Source organism: Balaenoptera musculus, chromosome 17, assembly GCF_009873245.2.
Source record: "Balaenoptera musculus isolate JJ_BM4_2016_0621 chromosome 17, mBalMus1.pri.v3, whole genome shotgun sequence".
Taxonomy (NCBI): domain Eukaryota; kingdom Metazoa; phylum Chordata; class Mammalia; order Artiodactyla; family Balaenopteridae; genus Balaenoptera; species Balaenoptera musculus.
In genome coordinates, this window is record NC_045801.1 from 69039219 (window position 1) to 69062128 (window position 22910).

Here is a 22910-nt window from a genome sequence, read left to right on the forward strand (position 1 = left end):
TCATGACCCTATAAAAATCTGTTTTGAAGTTTCTGTCTGAAGGGGGGACACTTTAGGGCAGTTGTTGAAATTCTGAGGTCTCAGCCCCACTTGCTGGGCCAGGACAGAAGACCCACGAGATCCAGGCGGCAAAGTCACAAACAGTGAATCAGTGCCTGCTGCCGGGGAAGGCAAAGGCCAAGAGACGTTCCCTCTCTCTCTGGCACATTGCATAGGTCCCCAGGTGGCAGGTCTTAGTCAGGCTTTCCTTGGCCAGCAGGGTGGGGTGAGTGTTTTATTTAAAGGCAGACGCACATTCCAACCCCGCAGTGGCTCCCCCAGCGTCGCACTCAGCAACCTTGAGCCACGCACGAGGCGTCTGAGTTTACAACTTCTGGTTACCACCTAGAAGAGGAGGCAACACGTCTACACTTAAAAGCATAATCCACAATACAAGGCAGCTAACAAGGAGTAGCAGCTGACTGCACAGAACATACGTCCGGAGGACGTAGGAGAGAAGGTTCCCTGGGAGCCAGAGCACAGGGCATAGGGGCCTTCCCTTCACAGCTCACACTGGGGAACTTCCACTTGCCTTGTGCCCAAACTTGACGGCGTGGCAGGTGTATAGTTTTCTAGCAATGCTGAACAAGGTAGCACAAACTGGGTGACTTACAACAATGTAAGCCTATTATCTCACAGTTCTGGAGGTCAGAAATCAAGGTGTTGTTGGCTAGGTGGGCTCCTTCTGGGAGCTCTGAGGGAACATATTTCACGACATCCTCTTAGCTTCCGGTGTTGCTGGCAATCCTTGGCATACCTCAGTCTCTGCCTCTGTCACCATGGCGGTCCCCCTGTGTCTGCCTTCGCCTGGTGTTTTCCTGTGTGTGTCTGTCTCTGCAGCTCCTCTTCTAGACTACAGTCATATTGGATTGAGGACCCACCCTACTCCAGGATGCCCTCATCTTAACTTACATCTTAATTACATATGCAGAAACCCTACTTTCAATAAGGTCACATTCACAGGTACTGGGGATTAGGACATATCTCTTTTAGTGACACAGTTAAACTCACAACAGGACCGTGAAGTTGGGCAGATTTGGAGGTTATATTTAGGCCTATTCAGTGGTATGCTGGAAAATGTTTAACAACCAGATTTCCAGGGGAGAAAAAGCCCTAGTATGTGGTGTTTGCAGATTTCCATGGTGTAACTATTCCCTCCTAGGCCTACTTCAATCTACCAACATAATACCTGGCTTGCAAAAATTCCAGAAAATTTAGCAGTGCGTGGCCCTCATCCACTGGTACTAACCGGCTCCCGCATGCTGTTGAGCCTATTATATTTTAAAATGTCAATGGTTGAAAGGGGTTATCCATTATAATTTGTTTTATATGTTTACATATTGAGGCCAAGGTGCCCCTACAACTTTTTATTATCTGTACATAAAATGACTGATTTGTGTATACCGCATATCAAATTTTAAATCTGAGCACGCCTTTAGCCATTCTGTTTTCCGGGCCTCCCGTACCCCAAAACAGCGTCAGCATTCTCCTCCCAGCCCTTCCAGACACTCTGCCCCCGACCTTTGGTGTCCCTACCATCCACAGGTCCTGTTCTCCCCGTGGCCATCCCCGCGTCTGTCAGCTCACCCCGATTCTCTCGGGACCCTGGCACTCAGCTCTCACTCTCTCCACCCCAAGTCCTGTCACTGACTTGGGGCCCTTCAGCTCCCGTGGGGTCCTCCCAGACAGCACCCTCTCCCTTATGGCTCCTCGCCCTATTTAGATACCTGGATGTCCTCCAGCTCGCAAACCTTTAACTCCAGCCTCACCCACCACTGCCTACCTCGCCAGCTAACGCCCCTGTGTTCATGGTACTTACATCTCACTAATATTTCCCAGCTCCCCAAATCTATCAGCCTCGTTCCTTTCTTCAACCCTTTCCCTGTTCAGCTTAGACTCCGACATCACCACTGTAATTATAGTATTCCCATGTCCATACTCCTAATTCCTTCCACCACCGTAGCCAACATTCAGTTGTACAGCCACTGGTAAGGCAGATGTTGCCACCACAGACCCATGGTCTCCAGTCCCAGCTGCAACCCTGCCCCATACCCTCTGCATGTCCCAGGGGAACCTTAATCCTTGCACCATTCTCCACCCCTCTCCTCCTAAACTCCTACCTCACTTCCATCAAAAGACATTATGTCCTACACAGGAAAAAAGATAGAGTACTCTGTTGTTAACAAAGTATGTTCACGTAGGTTCATTTGACCTACACAGCATCTGGGACAGGTAGGCAAGGAAAGTGTTCTTATTCCCATTTTACAAACCAAGAAACTCCTCTGAGCCTCAGAGGAGTTTCATGTTAACGTGAGACAGTTATTAACAGAGCCTGGGTAGGAGCACAGGTCTCCCAGTTCCAAGAAGCCCAAGTCAAGCAGTGAAGTGGATATTTGTCCAAGGGCACCAAGGAATCCTTGGCAGGCGGGACGAGCACCCAGGTCTCTGAGTACCTTCCACATTCTGTCTCCACCTCTAGAGTGTGCTGCCTTCTCAACAATGGCTCTGTTGCTCTCAAAGCACCTGTAGTTCATTTACCCTTTATGTTTAAAATTTTTTTAAGTGATCTTGAAAACAATAAGCAGTTTTATTTTACTTTGAGAGTTGTTCCCACCAATGATTGTTTCTCTGTGTAAGTATTTATCTGATGGTGTTCTCCGAGCCTTGGCTGACACAAGCCCAGTTGCCCTCGGCTCCTGTCATCAGGTTCGCAGGCTCTGGAAACAACACCAGCAATGAGATGCAGGGAGCCAGACCAGGGATCTAATCTAGAGACATCATCCCGTGGAGCCCGAATGCATGCCTGTTGACCTGCCATGGAGAATCCTCTGGGTGGATCGACACAAACTTACAGTCGAGCTGAGTTTCTGTGAACACATGATATAATCCAAAGCCGCTTCTATTGGGAATGGGGGCCAGAGTGAGTCATTCACTGCAGTTCCAGGCAGACAGGAGTCTCAGCTCTTTCCAGGGCCTTCCGGTGAAGCGTGAGACCAAAGGGAATCTGCTTCTGTTAATAAGGAGGGTCCACCCTATCCCAGTTTCTCTAGCAGTACCTTGCTTTGTTTGTGCTGCACCTACATCATTGTACATTACCGTATACGGAGGCAGACGTGCAAAAGGGGTGCTGACGTCGTGTCCCTTGTCATCTGGCGCAGCCTGCGTACCTGCCCCTCAGACGCCGCCTTGGAGATACGCTGTTCCTCAGCCTGCCTTCGCCGGTTGGGACTGGCAGGCTGCCCTGCCCCCAGCCCATCAGAACTGGTGCCTGTGGGCAACACCAGAGCACTGGACTGGGAGACGGATGCCTTGGCTCCTGACTGTGAACTTGGGTCAGACACACGCCCCCTGAGTCTCAAATCCCTCCTCTCTGGGCCAAGAGGTTTGCCGTGGCCTAGCTAGCTCGGCAGCACTGAACGGACTGCTTATGTTGTCACGACAGAGGGATTCCCAGGAGGCAGCCCAGTGCTACAGGGAGAGGGGCCAGAGGAGTCTCCTTTAAACGCGGTTGATTTAGGGGCTCCCGGCAAGTGTACCACTGGACAGCATTTCCTGGAAGTGCTGGTGAAGGTAGAAAGTGAGGGGCAGCAACGTGTCAGGCCGCGAGGAGCAAAGCAAATGAAGGGAAGCCCAGGCCTGTTCCGTAGGTGAGTCAGCAGATGGCACACCCTGTAGAATTATTGACGCGTGCTGGCTTTATGGGCAGGTTTGGGGGAGGGGTAGAACAGGCTTGGATTGGCCCACGGGGACATTTAAGGCAATGGAGGGTACTCTTGGTGGTTCTGAGGACCGTAGTTGAAGAGAGATGTCTCAGTCCCAGCCCTTGGCAGCCCATGGTGACCTGTCAGCCCTCTCCCTACCACAGCAGAGGGGGGTGGTGGGGAGAGCACAGGGTCATGGTGAACGTTAAATAATATTATCCGTGCAAAGCACGAGCATGAACGTTTCAGTGAAGAGTAGCATCTGTTAATGTTCTGTGGAGGACCTCAGAGGCAAAGGAAAGCGGAGCCCTCCTACCAGCTCCACGTCGCACTCAAGTCTGACACGTTCAGACCTGTGACGACAAAAATGGGGCCCCTCCCCACCAATAGCGGATACCTTCAGACCTGTCCCACCCCAAGCCTCAGGACCATGGGGAATGCAGCCCCAGCACTGAGAGTCAGTGGCCACACAGGTTAAGAATTCAGATGGAGTCATTTAGACCTAGGTTAGAATGCTGGATCTGCCATTTACTAGCTGTGCCGCCTTAGACAAGTTACTTCAGCTCTCTGAGCCTCAGGTTCCTCATCTCTAAAATGTACAAACATTTATTGAGTAAACATCTGCTGAGCAAATGGGAATAAGACTACTTTCCATATGGGTCTTTGTGGCAAATAAATGAGAAAATTCCTGAGCCTATTGGTGACATGATAGGTATGATGGTTAATTTTATGTGTCAACATGACTGGGCCATGGATTGTCTAGATATTTGGTCAAACATTATTCTGAATGTGTCTGTGAGGGTGTTTTTGGATGAGATTAACATTTGAATCAATAGACTGAGGAATTAGAGGAAAACATAGGCAGAACACACTATGACACAAGTCACAGCAAGATCCTTTTTGACCCAGCTCCTAGAGAACTGGAAGTAAAAACAAAAATAAACAAATGGGACCTAATGAAACTTAAAAGCTTGTGCACAGCAAAGGAAACCATAACCAAGACCAAAAGACAACCCTCAGCATGGGAGAAAATATTTGCAAATGAAGCAACTGACAAAGGATTAATCTCCAAGATTTACAAGCAGCTCATGCAGCTCAATAACAAAAAAACAAACAACCCAATCCAAAAATGGGCAGAAGACCTAAATAGACATTTCTCCAAAGCAGATATACAGATTGCCAACAAACACATGAAACAATGCTCAACATCACTAATCATTAGAGAAATGCAAATGAAAGCTACATTGAGGTATCACCTCACCCTGGTCAGAATGGGCATCATCAGAAAATCTGCAAACAATAAATGCTGGAGAGGGTGTGGAGAAAAGGGAACCCTCTTGCACTGTTGGTGAGAATGTACATTGATACGGCCACTATGGAGAACAGTATGGAGGTTCCTCAAAAAACTAAAAATAGAACTACCATATGACCCAGCAATCCCACTACTGGGCATATACCCTGAGAAAACCATAATTCAAAAAGAGTCATGTACCAAAATGTTCATTGCAGCTCTATTTACAATAGCCAGGACATGGAAGCAACCTAAGTGTCCATCATCAGATGAATGGATAAAGAAGATGTGGCACATGTATACAATGGAATATTACTCAGCCATAAAAAGAAACGAAATGGAGTTATTTGTAGTGAGGTGGATGGAGTTAGAGTCTGTCATACAGAGTGAAGTAAGTCAGAAAGAGAAAAACAAATACAGTATGCTAACACATATATATGGAATCTAAGAAAAAAAAAAAAAAGGTCATGAAGAACCTAATGGTAAGACGGGAATAAAGACACAGACATACTAGAGAGTGGACTTGAGGATATGGGGAGGGGGAAGGGTAAGCTGTGACAAAGTGAGAGAGTGGCATGGACATATATACACTACCAAACGTAAAATAGATAGCTAGTGGGAAGCAACCACATAGCACAGGGAGATCAGCTCTGTGCTTTGTGACCACCTAGAGGGGTGGGATAGGGAGGGTGGGAGGGAGGGAGATGCAAGAGGGAAGAGATATGGGGATATATGTATATGTATAGCTGATTCACTTTGTTATAAAGCAGAAACTAACACACCATTGTAAAGCAATTATACTCCAATAAAGATGTTAAAAAAAAAAAAATAGACGGAGGAAAACAGATTGCCCTCCCTATGTGGGTGGGCCGATCCAGTCAGTGGAAGACATGAATAAAACAAAAGGGCTGACCCTCCTGCAGGTAAGAGGAAATTTCCTCCTGCCAGAATGCCTTGGGCTGGGACATAGCTTTTTTCCTGCCTTCAGACTTTAACTGAAACTTTGGCATTTCCTGGGTCTCTAGCCTGACGGTATCTGGACTCCTGGGTCTCCAAAATGCTGAATGTGGGTCTTGGGACTTGTCAGCCTCTGTAATTGCATGAGCCAAGTCCTTATAATAAATAATATACAGATATATAGATAGATATCTTTCCTATTGGTTCTGTTTAACTGGATAACCCTAATACAGCAGGTGCCCCCCCCCGAAAAAAAAAAAAAAGGTTGTTTTTATGATTTCTATTTCTGTTATTTCAGAATTTGGCAAGAAATGTTGCCTGTACATAAAGCTGAGTAAATTTGTTGTTTAAGAGACAGGGGAAATGCCAGGAGGGTTTAAATAGCACTTGTTATTCATGTGCTATTCAGAAGATGTAATTTGATCATCTAAAACAAGCACTTATAACAACATGTGTGTACGTGTATATCAAGATACTACACACACATTATGTATTATAGTATATATTATATATGTGTATATATTTTATGTTCATTATTTATTAAATTATATATGTAATCTTGACAATATTATTACCTTAAACTCTGGGAAAGACATTTTAGATTTGTATTGATAATTATTTTCTGTTTGTATGGCTTTCTAAAATTAAAAAATTATATAATTTATACTAATATAATATTGGTACTGAGGAATCTTAACTAAGATGAAATCATTGAAATGCAAACTTGACCTTCATCTAAAGAGGGTAAAGAAAGCCCTCAATGGCTTCCCTTCTCTGCAGCTTGCAGAGGTAGTGAAGGACCCCAGCACAAAGACAAGCAGGGACTCAGAGAAAACTGTCACAGCGAGATTCGAGGCACGGGGGAGAGGACATTGGTGGCCAAGGAAGATGGACCAAGTCCACTTTGGCTGGTCAGGCTGGAGATGTGCTGCTTCCTGATGACATGAGGGGCCTTAAAATGATTCATAAGGGGGGCTTCCCTGGTGGCGCAGTGGTTGAGAATCTCCCTGCCGATGCAGGGGACACAGGTTCGTGCCCTGGTCTGGGAAGATCCCACATGCCACGGAGCAAGTGGGCCCATGAGCCACAACTACTGAGCATGCGCGACTGGAGCCTGTGCTCCGCAACAAGAGAGGCCGCGATAGTGAGAGGCCCGTGCGCCGCGATGAAGAGTGGCCCCCGCTTGCCGCAACTGGAGAAAGCCCTTGCACAGAAACGAGGACCCAGCACAGCCATAAATAAATAAATAAATAAATAAATAATTTAAAAAAAAATGATTCATAAGGAGAGGAAAGATGCAGTCAGAGGAAACTCAGTGTTCAGTGACTTTGTTCCAGGTGGGAATAAAGGTCACTGGGCTCCAGGGGTTATTTTAATCTCCTCTTGTACAGGCTATGGCTGAGAAAGGAAAATGTAGGAAGCAGACAGCTAGTTCGGGGTGGTGTCAAAGGACATTTTTTGGTTTTCTGGTGATGACCAGACAATAGACACCCTGTAAGGAATGCCAGGAAGCCTTTGAGGGCCATCAATGACCTGGCAGGCAGGAGACCTGTCTCCTAATTAAGGCTTTCCACTGAAATCCAAGTTGGGGAGGAAGAAAGGGTCTGATTACAGTTTACATTATGAAGGGAAACAGAGGATAAAATGCCCAACAATTCTTTGAGAAAAATGGGAAGGAAGACTATCAGGAACAATACTTATAGGCACAGATGTCTATTCATCAAGATTTATTGAATACCTATGTGCCCTGGGGACTCTAGCAAATGAATGAGATCCAAGGCCTGTATCAACTGCAGTGTCCTCTAAAAGCAAAGTGTCTGAAGAGCTCTTGACCAGCCTTGTTGAAAATGTCATCTCTGAGAAGAAAAATCCCTGTTACTCTGAGCTTAACTCTGATTGGCAATGGGGCTCTGACATTTTAGAGTTTATGATGCCCTTGGTGCGGCTGTATAAACACAGGATTTTCAAAGTACATTTCACAAATTTAGAGAGGATTGTTTGATCTTTTGCTCAAGGAATATGAATCTGATAAGCCAAGTTGATGCTACCATCACAGATGACTCCATGATGGAAGAAAATTAAGGGTGTGCTAAATTCGTGTGGCTGCAGAGGGAGTTCTCTTACTTCAGATTTGAAAAGAGCTGTGTGAAAAGGTGGAAGGGGAGAGTGCCCCAGTGACCATGAGTGGTTTAAAGCAGCCAGCACATCACGAGCTGAGGGTGGTGGACAAGGAAAAGGACAGGCAAGAGGACTTTAAATCCAAGTTTGACTTCCGTATTAATCAATAGGGGGGTTTGTGAGATCACTGTAGGAGCATAGCCATTGTAGACATTGAAGAGAATGAAGCAGAGCTCCACAACCTGATATAAAAATGGTTTAACAAAATACAGTTTCCCAGTTTAAAAAAAGTAAGGCATATGTATAGTAATCTCATTTTAAAAAGTGGATCTATGTGTGTGGATATATACATACATACACAGAAAGCATGTGCATAATACATACTCAGACACATCTGTGTATGCAGAGAACATTTCTGGAGAGATGTAAAACTTGCAGAAGCTCCATGGAGGAAACGTACTGGGGACTGAGGTGGGAGGGAGAATCGTTTTTCATAGCATAACATTTTACGCTGTTTAATATAACTTCTTGATTAAAACGCTCTTTTTTTTTTTTATTATTAAACTATGTTTGGGGCAGAATCACCAGTGCTGAGAGGGCCACTGCTTCGAGCAGCTGTGTACTGTCAGCATTTAACCCCCCACGTCAGTGGCGTTGCCTTCTGGTCCGTCTGCGGTCAGCGGTCCCCTTTCTGGCCATCCTCCACACCACTTCCAATTTTCTCTTTCAGAAATGTAGGTTCACCTAAGCCAAGAAATCCTTGTTGCCTCCTGTTTCCTACAGGATAAAGTCCAGTCTCCTTCATGTGAGGCATTGTCGTTAAGTGATACTGCAACTAGTACAGTATCATTTCTGGGCCTTTCTGGCCGTCTTCCTTCACTTCTCCTTCTCCATTTGATCCATGTCTGGTCAATCAGCCAGGCCTCATCAGTTCTCCTTTCTAAAGCTCCCTGAAGTCTACTGCCTTCCTCTCTTCCCACTGTCACTTCTCTAGACCAAGTTCATCACCTCCTTGGTTTACCTGGCCAGCCTCCTAACTGATAGTCCCTTCTCCGGTCTCTCTCCACTCCCAGCTGTTCTCTGGACACTACATTCTTTTAAAATGCAAGTAGGGCTTCCCTGGTGGCGCAGTGGTTGAGAATCTGCCTGCCAATGCAGGGGATGTGGGTTCGAGCCCTGGTCTGGGAAGATCCCACATGCCGTGGAGCAACTGGGCCCGTGAGCCACAACTACTGAGCCTGCGCGTCTGGAGCCTGTGCTCCGCAACAGGAGAGGCCGCGACAGTGAGAGGCCCGCGCACCACGATGAAGAGTGGCCCCCGCTCGCCGCAACTAGAGAAAGCCCTCGCACAGAAACGAAGACCCAACACAGCCAAAAATAAATAAATAAATTAATTAATTAATTAAAAATGCAACTGCAGGAAAAAAAACTTTAAAATGCAAATAGTGTCCTATCACTCCCCTGCTTATGACCCTTTAAAGTGGCCCACTGATCGTAAGCTAAAATCCCAACTCCTTATCAGGGCCAGCCTCTGCATCTTTCTCCAGTGCCATGTCCTCCCAACTCCTTCCTCTCAACTCAGACTCTGTTTCCACCAACTACTGTGCACTGGTCAGTTCCTTGAACACCGTGTTCTGTTTCCTCCGAGTCTTTGACGTGCTAGTCTCTGTCTTAAAACATTCTTCTACTCCCTTCTCACTGCTCTTTCAACCACACCTGCTTCACTCCTTCAGCATAAAGGGTCATAAATAGTAAGAGTGTCATGAGAAGATCATAAAGGATGGGGGAAGAAAGTGGTCACCCCTTTGAGGAGGAATCCTGCAGGAGTTCAACTGTCAGAAGAGACCTGCGTGAGAAAGACCATAGCAGCAGGAAAGTGCTGGGCAGGCTGGAGAATGGGAAGGAGAGGGATGCGTCTGGTGCATCTGGCGGGGAGGGCTGGGTGAACGGGTGGCAGAGGAGAGGAGCGGCCAAACGAGGCTAGAGAAGGTGAGGGACCTTGGAAGCCAAGATAAGGAGTTGAGTCCTCATTTTTTTAAACAATGGGGAAACTTGAACTGTTTTAAAACTGGCAAGTGACAAACTCTAGTATTTATTTTAGAAAGATGTGACCAACAGAGTGCAGAGGAATGGAGTTGGGGAGATGAGTGATCCTAGGGAAACATGATGAGAGCCTGGCCCAGGGCAGCAGTGGGCAGAACTGGCAGGAAGTGATGGATTCGAAAGAGATGTGGAGCTATAACCTCCTGGGCCTGATGACCAAGTGCCAGGGAGGAGAGAACTGGGAATCACGGAGGACTCGAGATTCTAGCCAGAATAGCTGGGAATATGATGAGGTCATTGGCGGAGACAGGACTCACAAAAGGAGATCAGATTTGGAGGAAGATAATGAATTAGATTTAGAACATGTTGACTTAGGGTGTAAGGTCAGGAAGCCCACACATCCATAATTAAAATCAGACACAACCCTGGTTATAGCATGTAGGACCTTTCACAGAAACCACCTGTTAGGATGGGCTTCATCCTTCCTGGCAGCATGTTACTATGACTCCAGTTTTCCCGGTCCCAAAGAAGCCATGTGAATTGTCTGCATTGCATGCAAAGAAGGAGTTGTAAAAGCACAAGGAGAAAGGAGATAAGGTCTGTGAGTGGGACAAGACCCATTGTGCTGGGGCCAAAATTTGCACCAGAAAATTGTTTTCCTCCTCAAGCTTGCGTCAGTCACTATTCTGTTTCTCTTCAAGATTCCTCTCAAGTCCTAATTCTGCCGTGATGAGCAACCAGAACCCTGGAGACAACTTTGCTTCTGCCCAGCACTGAGCCCCTGGGGCGCTTTGAAGTCCACGGGGACATTTTTCACATAGTTAAGCAGTTCCTCCTTTGCATCTGAACTCTTCACACGTGTATATCTTGTCTCCTCACCTAAATCCTTAATTCTTAAAGAGCCCAATTTATGCCAAACATTTTATTTTGTTATTGCCACAGTGCCTGGTACATCTTAAGTTTTCAAAAACTACAAATTCGATTGAAACTGACACTGAATTCATTTGGGGTCGAAAGGAGAAAGATAATCACTGTCTTGAAAGGACAGGATACAAGAGGTGATATGTTGGTTATACGAGTCAGTTCCTAACATACAAAGAACATTCTAACATGAAAGGAGTGCTTTCCCCTCTACTAATAAAAATGACTTTGCCTTCTAAATATGCTTGAAAGGAGAAGAATACTGGCGTTCTAACTGCCAAGGGGTCTTCTCAACTGTCTAAAAAGTCTGTTTTTCTTGGACCACCTTTTGTTTATAAGCGGTATTGGTAAAATAAGTATAGAACTTGTCTTTTACAGTTAGTTGTACTAAGTTGTACTAGACAGTGCTCAAATGGCAAGACTGAGAATTAAGTCTTGCACTTCCTTTTAGTTCTTTTTAGTTAGAGGTCCACTTGTGTGGCCATCATGATGTTGGGCAAATTAAAAGAAGGGTATTCATGGCTCAGCCCGTGACATAATTCCCTGGGCAGAAGAGGTGAGGCAACCTCCAGTATTGCCAGTGGCCAGCTTGTGCACTTGTCATGATGCAGGATGTTGTTTGTCGGGGAGGTGGAGAGAAGACATAGGAAGCTGGTTTTGTGTTACCGCTTGACGAGTACCAATAGGCCTCTGATCACAGCGCCCTCTCCAGCTGTCCTGCCACCAGCGCCTGGCACTCTACTATCAACACCACTATTTAGTGGAACCTCCCATTACGATCACCCTTCACCCTACACAGGGGCACTGGAACAACGGGACCTAACACTCACAGCTTTCAGTAGGGGGCACAGTTATGAGTAGGAAAAGAAATGGCTCAAAAGTGGATCCGAGTCTTGGGAGCAGCACAGAGCATGCCTCTGGAGGTCTGCAGAGACAAGGGCGAAAGGCCCTGGGGTGCTTCTTCACACTCCTGCCAAGGGCTAGATTCCCTCTCCTTTTAGAGCGTACCCTTCCCCTTCTGAGGTTCCCCCAAGTGTGAGGTAAACAGCAGGAGAGCTCCTTCTTGGCCCTGGTGGCAGCAACGCCTGTTGGCTCTGGGCCACATTCCTTTCCAGACTTCACAGACCTCCGGTCACAAAGGGCTCATTGCACAATACTTAGGAAAGTGGGCATGGGGGCTGGGTCGAGATGAAGGGGCGTGTCCGGCATGTGTCAGAGATCCAGGTGTAGCTGTTTGCCAAGGCACCCCAGGTGGTGGCAGCAAGACAGAGGATCAAATGTCTCAGGATCTCTGGCGAGGTGGCTTTTACTTTTTTTTTTTTCCTCCCACGGCTGTTAATAATGCTTGTCAGGATGCATCTTCTGAGGTGGAAAACATTTCAGAAGTACACTTGGCCTACCTGTGTTTCAGCTTACTGGAGAGAGTTGAGAATTCAAAATCTACACTGAAGAATCTGAAACTAAAGCTCCTTTTATCCCTCCATTTTTCGTAGTCAGCCTTCTCCTGCGGTTTTATGCGGTAGTATGTGCAAGATTACTCAATATATTACACAACTTTTGAAATTAATATGGAAGCTGAAAGATATTACCACAGCTTTGTTTAAGCCCTATGCCATGATGGAATGTTCTTTCCTGTTGGTAATCATTTCATAATTCTCTTTTATTAAAGACAATCTGTTTGGAAAAGCAGAAACATACGGAAGATCCTTATAGGATATACACATTTCAGTGGATTAAAAAACAATCTAGTGTCCTAGAAAATATTAATCAGACCTTTGGAGCTGACGACTATGCAAATGAGGTCTGTGCTTATATCCAACAATTCTTCATTTTCTTTCAGATTTGGGGACTTCAGGCTGATGTTAATACATTTGCAATGAATTCAGTTGGAAAAAGCTCTGAGTATCTGTATCCAGGGGGTGCCTGGGCTCAAACTTACAGATGAATTAGAGATGCAAGACGTAGATAGCTCTACATAAAACAAAACCTGGACAAACTTAAGACTGCTCCTAAATTATTGATAACTCTAAATAAAATGCTAATTCGTGGTTTAAGTCAGGAAAGGCTCATATAGGAGACAAATTAATAAAGATAGGTCACTTACCACAGATGGTGTAAAGTCTCACACCTGCCAGATGAAGTGTTTACTCATATGTGCACTTACAGAGTATACACACGCAAACACATAAACAAAGGGATCTACCTAAACTAGAAAAGGCCATAGGAAGTCTGTATATTTATTATAAAGCAAAAAGCTCATTAGTTGTATAAGTGCCTTTTTAAATTTTTTTTTTAATGGACTACTGCTCATCAGGCGTCAAGGCAGAGTAGCCTGTCAGTTTCCCTGGATTCATTTTCATTGTATTCTCAGCCTTTTGGATGGGGTCTTGGGTGCTTTCTCTTGACCTTGATCAAAGCTTGTTTCATTTGGAGCTGTGAAGGCTGGGAGAGCTTTGGTGAATAGTGTCACCTACCTAGAGTACCTGAATTTACCAATAACCACACCAAGGTGATAAAATGAGATTTCCTCATCTTAGAATATTCTGACTTGGAAATTAAAATAGTTCAAGTATGAACCAATAAATTCCTTCAGGGTGAATTAGAGGCAGGGAGGACTGAAGAGGTCACCAGGCTAAGAGAGAGAGGACTTAAGCTTTAGTCTCAAGCTAGCACTAACTAGCACAATGGCCTAAGTCAAGACACTTAACCTGTCTGTGCTGGTTTCCTCCTCTGGAAATGAGGACGTTGCAATGGCCGATCTCTTAGTTCTCCTCCAAGTCTAAACGCCTGTGGTATGTGACTAACACAATGGTCAGAGAACATTATAGTCAATAAATATAAATGTAGACAAGTTAGGACATTCTGTGTTTTGTGGATATTATTTTAGGTTAAACCTAAACGTAGGTTTCGATGACTATAAAATGAATAAAGTCTAAAAACTGGACCAATGAGCTTTTAATTTCCAAGGACTAAAGAGGTTGGGTCATAATCTAATTGTGAAAATCATAGTAGCTTCTCTAGACGGAAGCTGAATATGTGCTAGAGTCAATGTGCAGGTACCTTTTGTTTTTATCTGAACCTCTGAATTTATTTACATGCTTTGGATTATTACTACTTTTATAGAGTGAGTTTTGGCCTTGCGGCTGATATATATTTATTCCCAATGGGTCGGAGGCCAAAGAGTGTTAAAATTGTGTCTTGTGGATAGACACTGGGTCTTCCCCACCTTGTCTATTGCCCTTGGGGTCCTCTGTGGGCAGCTGATCTACCTGTGAGAACACTGGACTGCTGCTTCCACGGGGGAGCATGGCAGTAAACTTGGATCTTGCAGACGAATCTCAGCGTGGCTGCCTGAGCAGTCCTGTACTTGGCTCTGGGGTCGCAGTGTGCTCAGGGAGGCCGGTGCCGATGAGTCAGGGCCTGGCACCCACCCCTGCGCTCCGCCCTACTGGTAAACAGAACGGCTATTTGCCCTCATTCAGAGCCTCTCAGGGCCTTGAGACTCCAGGAAGAAACAAATATTTTAGAAGCCAAAACCCTAAGGCAAGGTAAAGAAAACAGAACTGTCCGCATCCGCAGCGATGACTTCACTGGTGTGAGTTCTTTAGGGGGAGGAGCTGGAGATGGTTTCCACTGAACTGTTTTACTTACTTCTCAACCAGAAGGCCCTTCTCTTTCACTGTGTATAGGGGGTGGCCTTTTGCCTTTTAAGCCTTGAAATTTCAAAACCAGACTTTAGAATCAGTATCGGTTGCTAACCCATTAATAAATTTTTTTCTCTGCTTTTATTTTATTACTTCTGTTTGCATTTTTATACTATCTTCTATTACAATACCTCTTTCAGTTAACTTAGTTTTTATTTAGCTTACTCTTCCCTATCGTTCTGGGGAGAAGCTATTAAAAGAAAAACACCTAGATAAACATCATTAGGCAACAATTGTAGACGATTGTAGAAAGTAATTTTACACTGACCTCTTGAGGCACCCTCCTGTGCCTCTTTTGCACTCCCCGGTGGTTGGGGAGAGGCCAGTGGGGAGCTGACAGTCTTGGAAATGTCCTGTGGTCCGGCTTCATGGCAGTAAGTCTGGCTGTTGGGAGCATGTGCCCCAGCTCTGTTTCTGGTGGGACCACCTGTGGCCTTTCGTCTGCTCATTTGGATTCTTTACGTTACCCTAAAGTAACTGGTGCATAGTCTCTGTGCTTATGCTGTTATCCCTAAGCCTGGAGACACGCCCATCTTGTGGTCCTCTCCTCTTGTTCCTTTAGACACAGTCATTTCTGTTCTGAGCTCAGCAGATGTCACGTACCTGAACCGGAGTCATGGCTGGCTGATTCCTTCTAGCTCCATCAGGTAGCGTCCCACCTCTCATACATCAGTAGCCAAACCTCCTGTTACCTTCTCCTTCTCAGCCAGGGTTGAGCCTGGGCTGGATATTGTGATGTCACAGAGTAGAATCCTTGCTCCTCCCAAAGGCCCAGCTGAGACCCTCCAGCTGCAACGCTTCCTCTCCTGCCCGTGGCAGGAGGTTGGGAAGGTCCACCCCCAATTTCTAAACTGGCCCACAGAATTATAGAATCTTACTGCGGACAGAGACATGGGAGACCTCGTGACTAAATTCCGGTCTGACTCCCTTATTTTGCAGCTGGGAAACTGAGACTGGGGGGGGGGGTTGAGTGGCAGAGTTAAATCTCAAGCCCAGGTGCCTTCGGTGTCGTCCCTCACCCTTCTGCACACACTGTATTCACCCCGGGCTCCACTCTCTGGATTTTGTCAGCATCTGATAAGCAGCTCATGGGATGATTCTTACCTGAATCCACCCACAAAAAGAGACCATTCGAATAACTTGCATTATGGAAAGAGAACAGAGTCTCATGAAAATCATTAGTTTTTCCAACAATCTATAGGTGCCAGAAATAGCAATTCTCGTCCTAGCCTGAACTCAGAAATCCTGAGCTACCAGACCAATCCTAGATTAACAAGTAATGTGACTTCTGGGTAACCGATGTTTTCATTGAGATTTGATGGTAAGGAACAAAGCTCAAAAGCCCAAGATTAGTGTTGCTGCAGTGCCAAATCAGGTTCTAGTGTTTGCTGAGGAGGGAACGGGAAGGGACAAGCAGTAAAGAAATAGATTCTCACTGGAATTTAGTTCTTTCCTCTTTCATACCCTTCACTTTTTCTAGATACTGTCCCCATGTGGTATTTTAAAATTATCTGCATTGCATGAGACAACTTGTATCTGTGAAGCCAGAGAATTGTGCTTTTGGAATCTCTCAAGAGGGGAATATATATTGCACTTATATAATACCAACAACTAATATTTTATATCGTGCTTTAGCATTTACAAGCCACTTTCACATATATCATTTCACTTAATCTTTACAGCTCAGTGAGGTAAATAGTGTATTATTTTTAGGACAATTTTATGGGTAAGAAAATTATAGCTTAGAGAGGTTGTGACTTGTACAAGATCACAAAGCTAATTAAATGGAAAGGGTAACATTAACTACAAACCAGATCTTCCAACCAAGCATTTTGCCCACCACCCGCTTCCCTAAAGGGTGGGAAGAATCGTGCTTTGGTCCCTGAACACACCTGAAGGCAATTGCATTAAGCAGTCCTTTGAGTAACAAGGAAGAAAGTATTCCCATGGGTCATAAATACCACTTTGCTAACCTCCTAAATGTCTCCATAAAAACTTAGAGGAATTGTTAATTTCAAACTTTAAAATAATATAATCATTGCCCTTCCACCAGACAGTTTCACATCTGTGAATTCTCGTAAGGGAATCATCACGGATATGAACAATATTTAGCTACAAGAGGTTCTTTGAGGGAGTTCCCTGGCGGTCCAGCGGTTAGGACTCTGTGCTTTCACTGCCGAGGGTGCAGGTTCAGTCCCTGGTCAGGGAACTAAGAATCCCACAAGCCACACAGCCTGGCCAAAAAAAAGGAGGTTCTTTCAAGCATTGTTTATAACAGAAAACAAATTAAAAGCTCAACACTAGAAAAGTGGTAAAAAGGATTATGTTTAACTCATGAAAACAGTGTTGTAGGTGAGGTTTTCCCAATCTTTAATCATTCATGTGCTATCTTTGGAGTATTGCCATCTGCGCTAATATCTACTTAACATCTTCCTTTAAATTAACTCACATATTTTACTGAGATAAGAATATTTAAAGGTAACTTTTTATCGCTACATAAGTGGAAGTACAGTATAATTACCTTCAGTATCAGATAGTCATAAAAACAAATATAAAGAAAACATAATAAGGCTATTAATGCATTCATTTGGTCCTAATACCTAGCAAAAAAAAAAAAAAAGAAAAAACACCAACTAATTTAACCAAATCACAATTAATACCCTTTATTTCTGTCACACACCTAACCTTTCTGCACTAAAAATCTCTTTTCTCACTGATGTACAGCAGGCCCAGTAAGAAAAACGAAGTACAGGTCTGATTCCAAATCGCAGTTACGCGTATTTATACATACCTTGCATACTAAATAACCGTTAACTTCCAAAAGTGACCTTTGCTGTACCTCAGAAAAGAGCACAGCTGTCACATTGACAGTCAGCTGTCACAGTAGTCAGAGGGCCGGTGCTAGTAATTGCACAAGCTCTCTGTGCCGTTTTCACTCACAGTTCTCAGAAACTGTGCCTGGGGAGCATTTTAGAAATCTAAAATTTTTTGGTTGTTGCTGTTAATTGGGGGTTGGAAGCACTGCTGCCTTTGTTGGGGAGGACCCGGAGGTGTTAGACAGCTGCGATGCCAGGCGTGTTCTCACGTGACCAGGAATTGACCGGTAATTCCAAGTGACTTCAGATGTCTTTCAGAAACTCCAAGCTGGTGAAAAGTCTACTGAGCCAGACCTAAAGAGTACTATATTCATAATTACCTAATCCAGACCTAAATCCATTTCACATGTAAATGCAAAATTTTTGCCCAGCTTTAATATATGCTGATTTTTCCAGAAATGCAGCTACTTTGTACATCAGGGAAAACCGTTGTTTATTGTGTGCAGAATTTTACCAAAAGTTGTTCACAGTTTTGGAAAATCAGTATCACCAATGGCCATGCTGCTCACAGTGTTGGAGTCACCATGAAACTCACCTGTATCCATCTGCACTCCCAGCTTCACATGCTCAGTGAATCTCCCATTATGTCCATCATGGTAGTACATCCATCATTAAGACCAACCACTTAATTCACTGAAATGTATATTCTTTTATACAAATTATTCTCTCTTGTTTCTCCTTTTTATCTAGGGTAGGGCATTATATTGATTTTTATTAAATTACGTAGATAGGTAGGCTATCTCTGACTGTCATTTTGGGATTGGGCAAGGTGAGTTAAAACTTTGTCATTGAAAGGGACCACTGCAACTGATAGGGTGAGCACATCACTCCCACACTCGTCAAGTCCAAGAAGTTATCTGAAACATTCATGGGCATGACTAAGGGTCACACATTACTAAGGTAATCCACACATTCTTCATAAAGTCGATTATCAAGTTCTACCTTCTTTAGCCTTGTTATAAGCAACAGTATCTGCAAAATTACAGGCTCAATGTACTAGTTAATATTTTTCAGTTATAAACAAAAAAATGTAACCATTAAAAATGTTTAAAATGTGTTCATGTAGCACCAAAAAATCATTTCATGCATCAACTGTGGCACATGTTACATATCATGCTTTAGGAAATACAAGATTCTCCATTTTAATGATATAGAAGAATGCCCAGAGATAGTAGGGAGCAAAAAAGATCAGTTGCAAAAAAGTAGGGACCATTTTTAATAAATACACGTATTGGGAAAATTGAAAGAGCTAAACCAAAATATTCACAGTGGTTATATGAGAATGGGAGACTGTGTATGATTCACTTCTTTTGCTTGGCTACCTTTTCTAAATGTTTTAGAATGGAAATGTATTGTTCTTAAATTTAAAAAAAAAGTTATTTGAAATACAAATACTTAGGAGATAAATCTCTGTAGTGTTTGACTTCTTTAACAAGCATTATTACTTTTGCTATTAAAAAAATCTAATACAGTAGAAAATAAAACAAAAATGTTGAAAGGAATACACTTGTAAATATAATGAATGAGTATCAGTTTTTTCTCAGTTGAAACAGAAATGTTATAATGGATTTTTATATCACAACTAGCTAAATAAGCTAGTGAGGCCAGTATACAACATGCATCTTTCTTTTTCTTTTTCTTTTTTTTTTTTTGGTAGCAAAAATATTCATTACCATATTCTTCCTACCACACAAAGTGGAAAGACCTATAGAGCAAGCAGGGATACATCAGAAGAAACATAAAATGAACCAACAATTTTCCTAATTTCATTAATATTTTTAGGAGTGTCCGTGGATTAAATAAAAATTCCCCAAACTTCTTTTAAAGGTCACCTTGCTTAGAACAGACTGTTCTCGTGGCAGGCTATGCAAAGATGGAGCTCCCTTTTCCCAAAGTGATCTTTCTCCAGCTATCATCTCAGAAAAAAAAATAATAATAATAATTTTAAAAATTAGGTCCTCACTTGTGTTTTATCTTGGCTGAGCATGTACTTAATACTTTACGTTCTGCAGATGTATGGGTTACATCCCTTCTCCTGTAGCACAGGCTTCTGTGATGAAACATCACACCTGTGGAAGAGGTGGGCAAAGCCTCATAGCGGGGCCCACAGAGGTTTCCGTCCCTCTAACAGTGGGATGAGGGAAGCCTGCAGTGAGGGGATACCTTCATGAGCAGGCACTTTCAGGCTAAATGAATGTTATAGACGCTTGGAAATCAGAGTTCAAAGGTTTTTGCTCAGTCGTGGAGGGGAATTTTGTGGAAAAATAAAAATATTAATTTTGTCAACACTTAAATCCACTTGAAGCCAGAATTTCTCAAATTGTGCTTTATAGATCACCTACACCAGAATCTTAAAAAAAATTAATGCAGGTTCCCGTACAACTCCCAGAATTTAGTGCCACTGTATCTCAGGGGCTGGGTTAGGGACCTGTGTTTAGGCAAACCCTCCAAGGGCTTCTGCTGCACAGAAATATTTAAGAAGAATTGCTGTAGGTCAAAGGCTCCCACATTTTAGCGCAGAACATCAGAGGGTCTTGAGGGCTTAAAAAAACACAGATCACTGGCCCTACCCTAAAGATTCTGGTTCTGGGGCCTGAGGGAGGCCCAAGACTTTATATTTTTAACAAGTTCCCAGATGATGAAGGGGCTGACGGTCAGGACTACACTTTGAGAATCCCTGTGCTCTGCCCAAGAAAGTAGGAAATTCTAAAGGCACTTGCAAAGACCTAGGAATTGCGGTTTGGGACCTTGAGTCTTTACCTCTTAAAGACTCAGAAAAGGGTTTGTATACCAAGGAATTTTGTTCTTTGTTTTTTTTATTTTGTTTAATTAGAATTTTTTTCCACAAATAATTTTTATTTTCCCACTAAAATGCTTGCAGTTTTCGTCCATCCATTCAGGATTCTCCAAAGTTAAACAAAATCACTTTTCCTTTATTTTGTACCTGTTATACATGAAAATGTTGTAGATGAACACAGCTGATCTCTGACTTCAAAGATGCCTGCATTAATTTGATTTCGATGACCTCTTGAACACCAATGTTAGCATACAACAGTTACCAGGAGCTAAAGCTACAAAATAGGTAAGGGATGTGACCAGACTGTGTGCTAGAGATTTTAATTAAGCCTTAGTGACTCTGAAGCTGGACTTTTCTTTAAAGGATGTTATGAGAATTCAACATAATCTTGAAAAAGTAAATCTAAATCCAGGCCTTTTTCCAAGCCAAAGTACTTATACTTATTAGCAATGTAAGCATGCCTGGAGGATGAGAAAGATATATGTTGTTAATGTTTACCCCCCGGAGAACCACCTCATGTGCTCATAAACATCATCATATTTTCTCTAACCAAAGATAGTACTGTACACCTCAGCATAATTCATTTTTACGTAGTGCTAATGACATTAGTAAAAGAAAATGTCAGCCAAGCTGCAATAAAACATTTCCAGACTAATAAAAGTACTGTAGTTGAGTCAAACGCTTTACAATTACTGGCTTTGAAAGGTTAAAATAATAAGTGATCACAGATCCAAGAAATACAATGCTCAAGACATTAGCAGAGACATTTTCTACCGTATCATAATTAAAGTCTCAGGGACTCCTCAGTTTAGATCCTGTAAGGTGATCCTTATAGGACCGCCTTTGTTAGGTGGCTCCTCTCTGAAGAACAGAAAGTTATATACAGGACCAATAATGCAGCCATCTTAGGAAATTCTTAAAATTTTATATTTTGCTTTGTAATGTATTTGTTACATTACATGTACACATGTATGTCCAAATTATTCCACTTGGACATAACGACCTGGTCTTTTTTTTTTTTTTCTTAAATATTTATTTATTTGGTTGCACTGGGTCTTAGTTGTGGCTCTGGGCTCCTTAGTTGTGGCATGCGAACTCTTAGTTGCAGCATGCATGTGGGATCTAGTTCCCTGACCAGGGATCGAACCCGGGCCCCCTGCATTGGGAGCGTGGAGTCTTATCCACTGCACCACCAGGGAAGTCCCACGACCCGGTCTTTTGGAAATGCTTTAAACCAAACATAAGACACACTGTGAAGATCTACATTCCCAAAGACTGGAGCTGATATTGGTCTAATTTTCCCAGCAAGCCACCTTCTCAGAAAATTTTTCTACTTATTACACCCATGACAGAAGCAGACACAATCATGTCTCAGGAGTAAGGGAACATATCATTTATTGAGCTTTGTGATTAGGTACTTGACATACATTATATTTTGTCCTCACCACTCTCTTGTGAGGTAGGTATACTTTTATCGCCATTTAATCTGTAAGGACATAGTTCAGAGAAGTAAAATTTTCCTTGAGCTTCATAGTAGTGAGCGGAGACAAGATTGAACCTGAGGAACATCTGACCCCAGAGGTTGTGTGCTCTCTCCCCCATACTGAATCATCCTAACATGAGTTATATTACTTACACCTTCTCCTACACTGGAGAAGGTAGTATGTTTGGGCTTAAAAGCTGAGCTAGAGTTCCCAGGAGAAGCACAAATAAACAAGAGGCAGTAAAAGGTCTGAACAAAGACCTTTGGTATCAACTCTTTCTGTTAACAAAAACATGAGAGCAAGATTTGCTTCAAATAATCCAAAGTTAGTGGTTACACACGTGTACTTTGTGCCAAGAAATTGTTTCTAGGTCAGTTAAAATTTTGGAACTGAACTGTTTCTAGTTCACTTGAAATTTTGTAAATTATATATTAAATGCATTAAGGAAACGAATTATTTAGCAAAAACATGGAGTCAATCCCTTTGTTGAAAGAAAGAATATTTACATCCTAGTTTACCTCCTTTGTAAAGTTGGGATTTCCACTTCATAATTCATCCACTTCCACAAATGTTAATTTCAAACCTGTGATACACAAGGCACCGTGCCAGGTGCTACAGGGGATGAGTGGAACAAAGACATTGTCCTCAGAGCTTAGAGCCTAATGGTGCATAAGTTAAATAGCAAAAAAAAATTCTACCAGAAAGCAATGTATAAGTATCGTAAGAGAATTATTATCAAAGTGCCATGAGATATTAAAGGAGAAAGAACCAACTTCTAGGTCTGGCAGTCAGGGAAAGCTTCGTGAAGTGGAAGACATATGAAATGACTGAAAGGATGGGTACATTTTTGCTAAGTAAGATGAGAGAGGTGAGAAGGAATTTCTGAGTACAGCTGGGTTAGAGCTTATCTATTATCAGTAATTCTAATCAAGTCAAATTCTTAGTGCTATAAAATGCAATCAGGATATGCATTTATTTG

At 43.2% G+C, this 22910-nt stretch overlaps 2 protein-coding genes across 4 annotated transcripts in view; one reads left to right on the plus strand and one right to left on the minus strand.

Moving 5' to 3' along the window:
* DNAJC5B (DnaJ heat shock protein family (Hsp40) member C5 beta) overlaps positions 1 to 15480 on the minus strand; it is a 78929-nt gene extending 63449 nt beyond the window's left edge. Inside the window, exon 1 of one of the 2 annotated variants that reach the window (XM_036830365.1) lies at positions 15378 to 15480. The gene's annotated coding sequence lies outside the window, so the exon portion shown is untranslated. The remainder of the gene's footprint in view (positions 1 to 15377) is intronic. The other variant, XM_036830364.1, reaches the window with a different exon arrangement.
* Positions 1 to 22910, plus strand: part of PDE7A (phosphodiesterase 7A) — a 349141-nt gene that overhangs the window by 87292 nt on the left and 238939 nt on the right. The window lies entirely within an intron of this gene.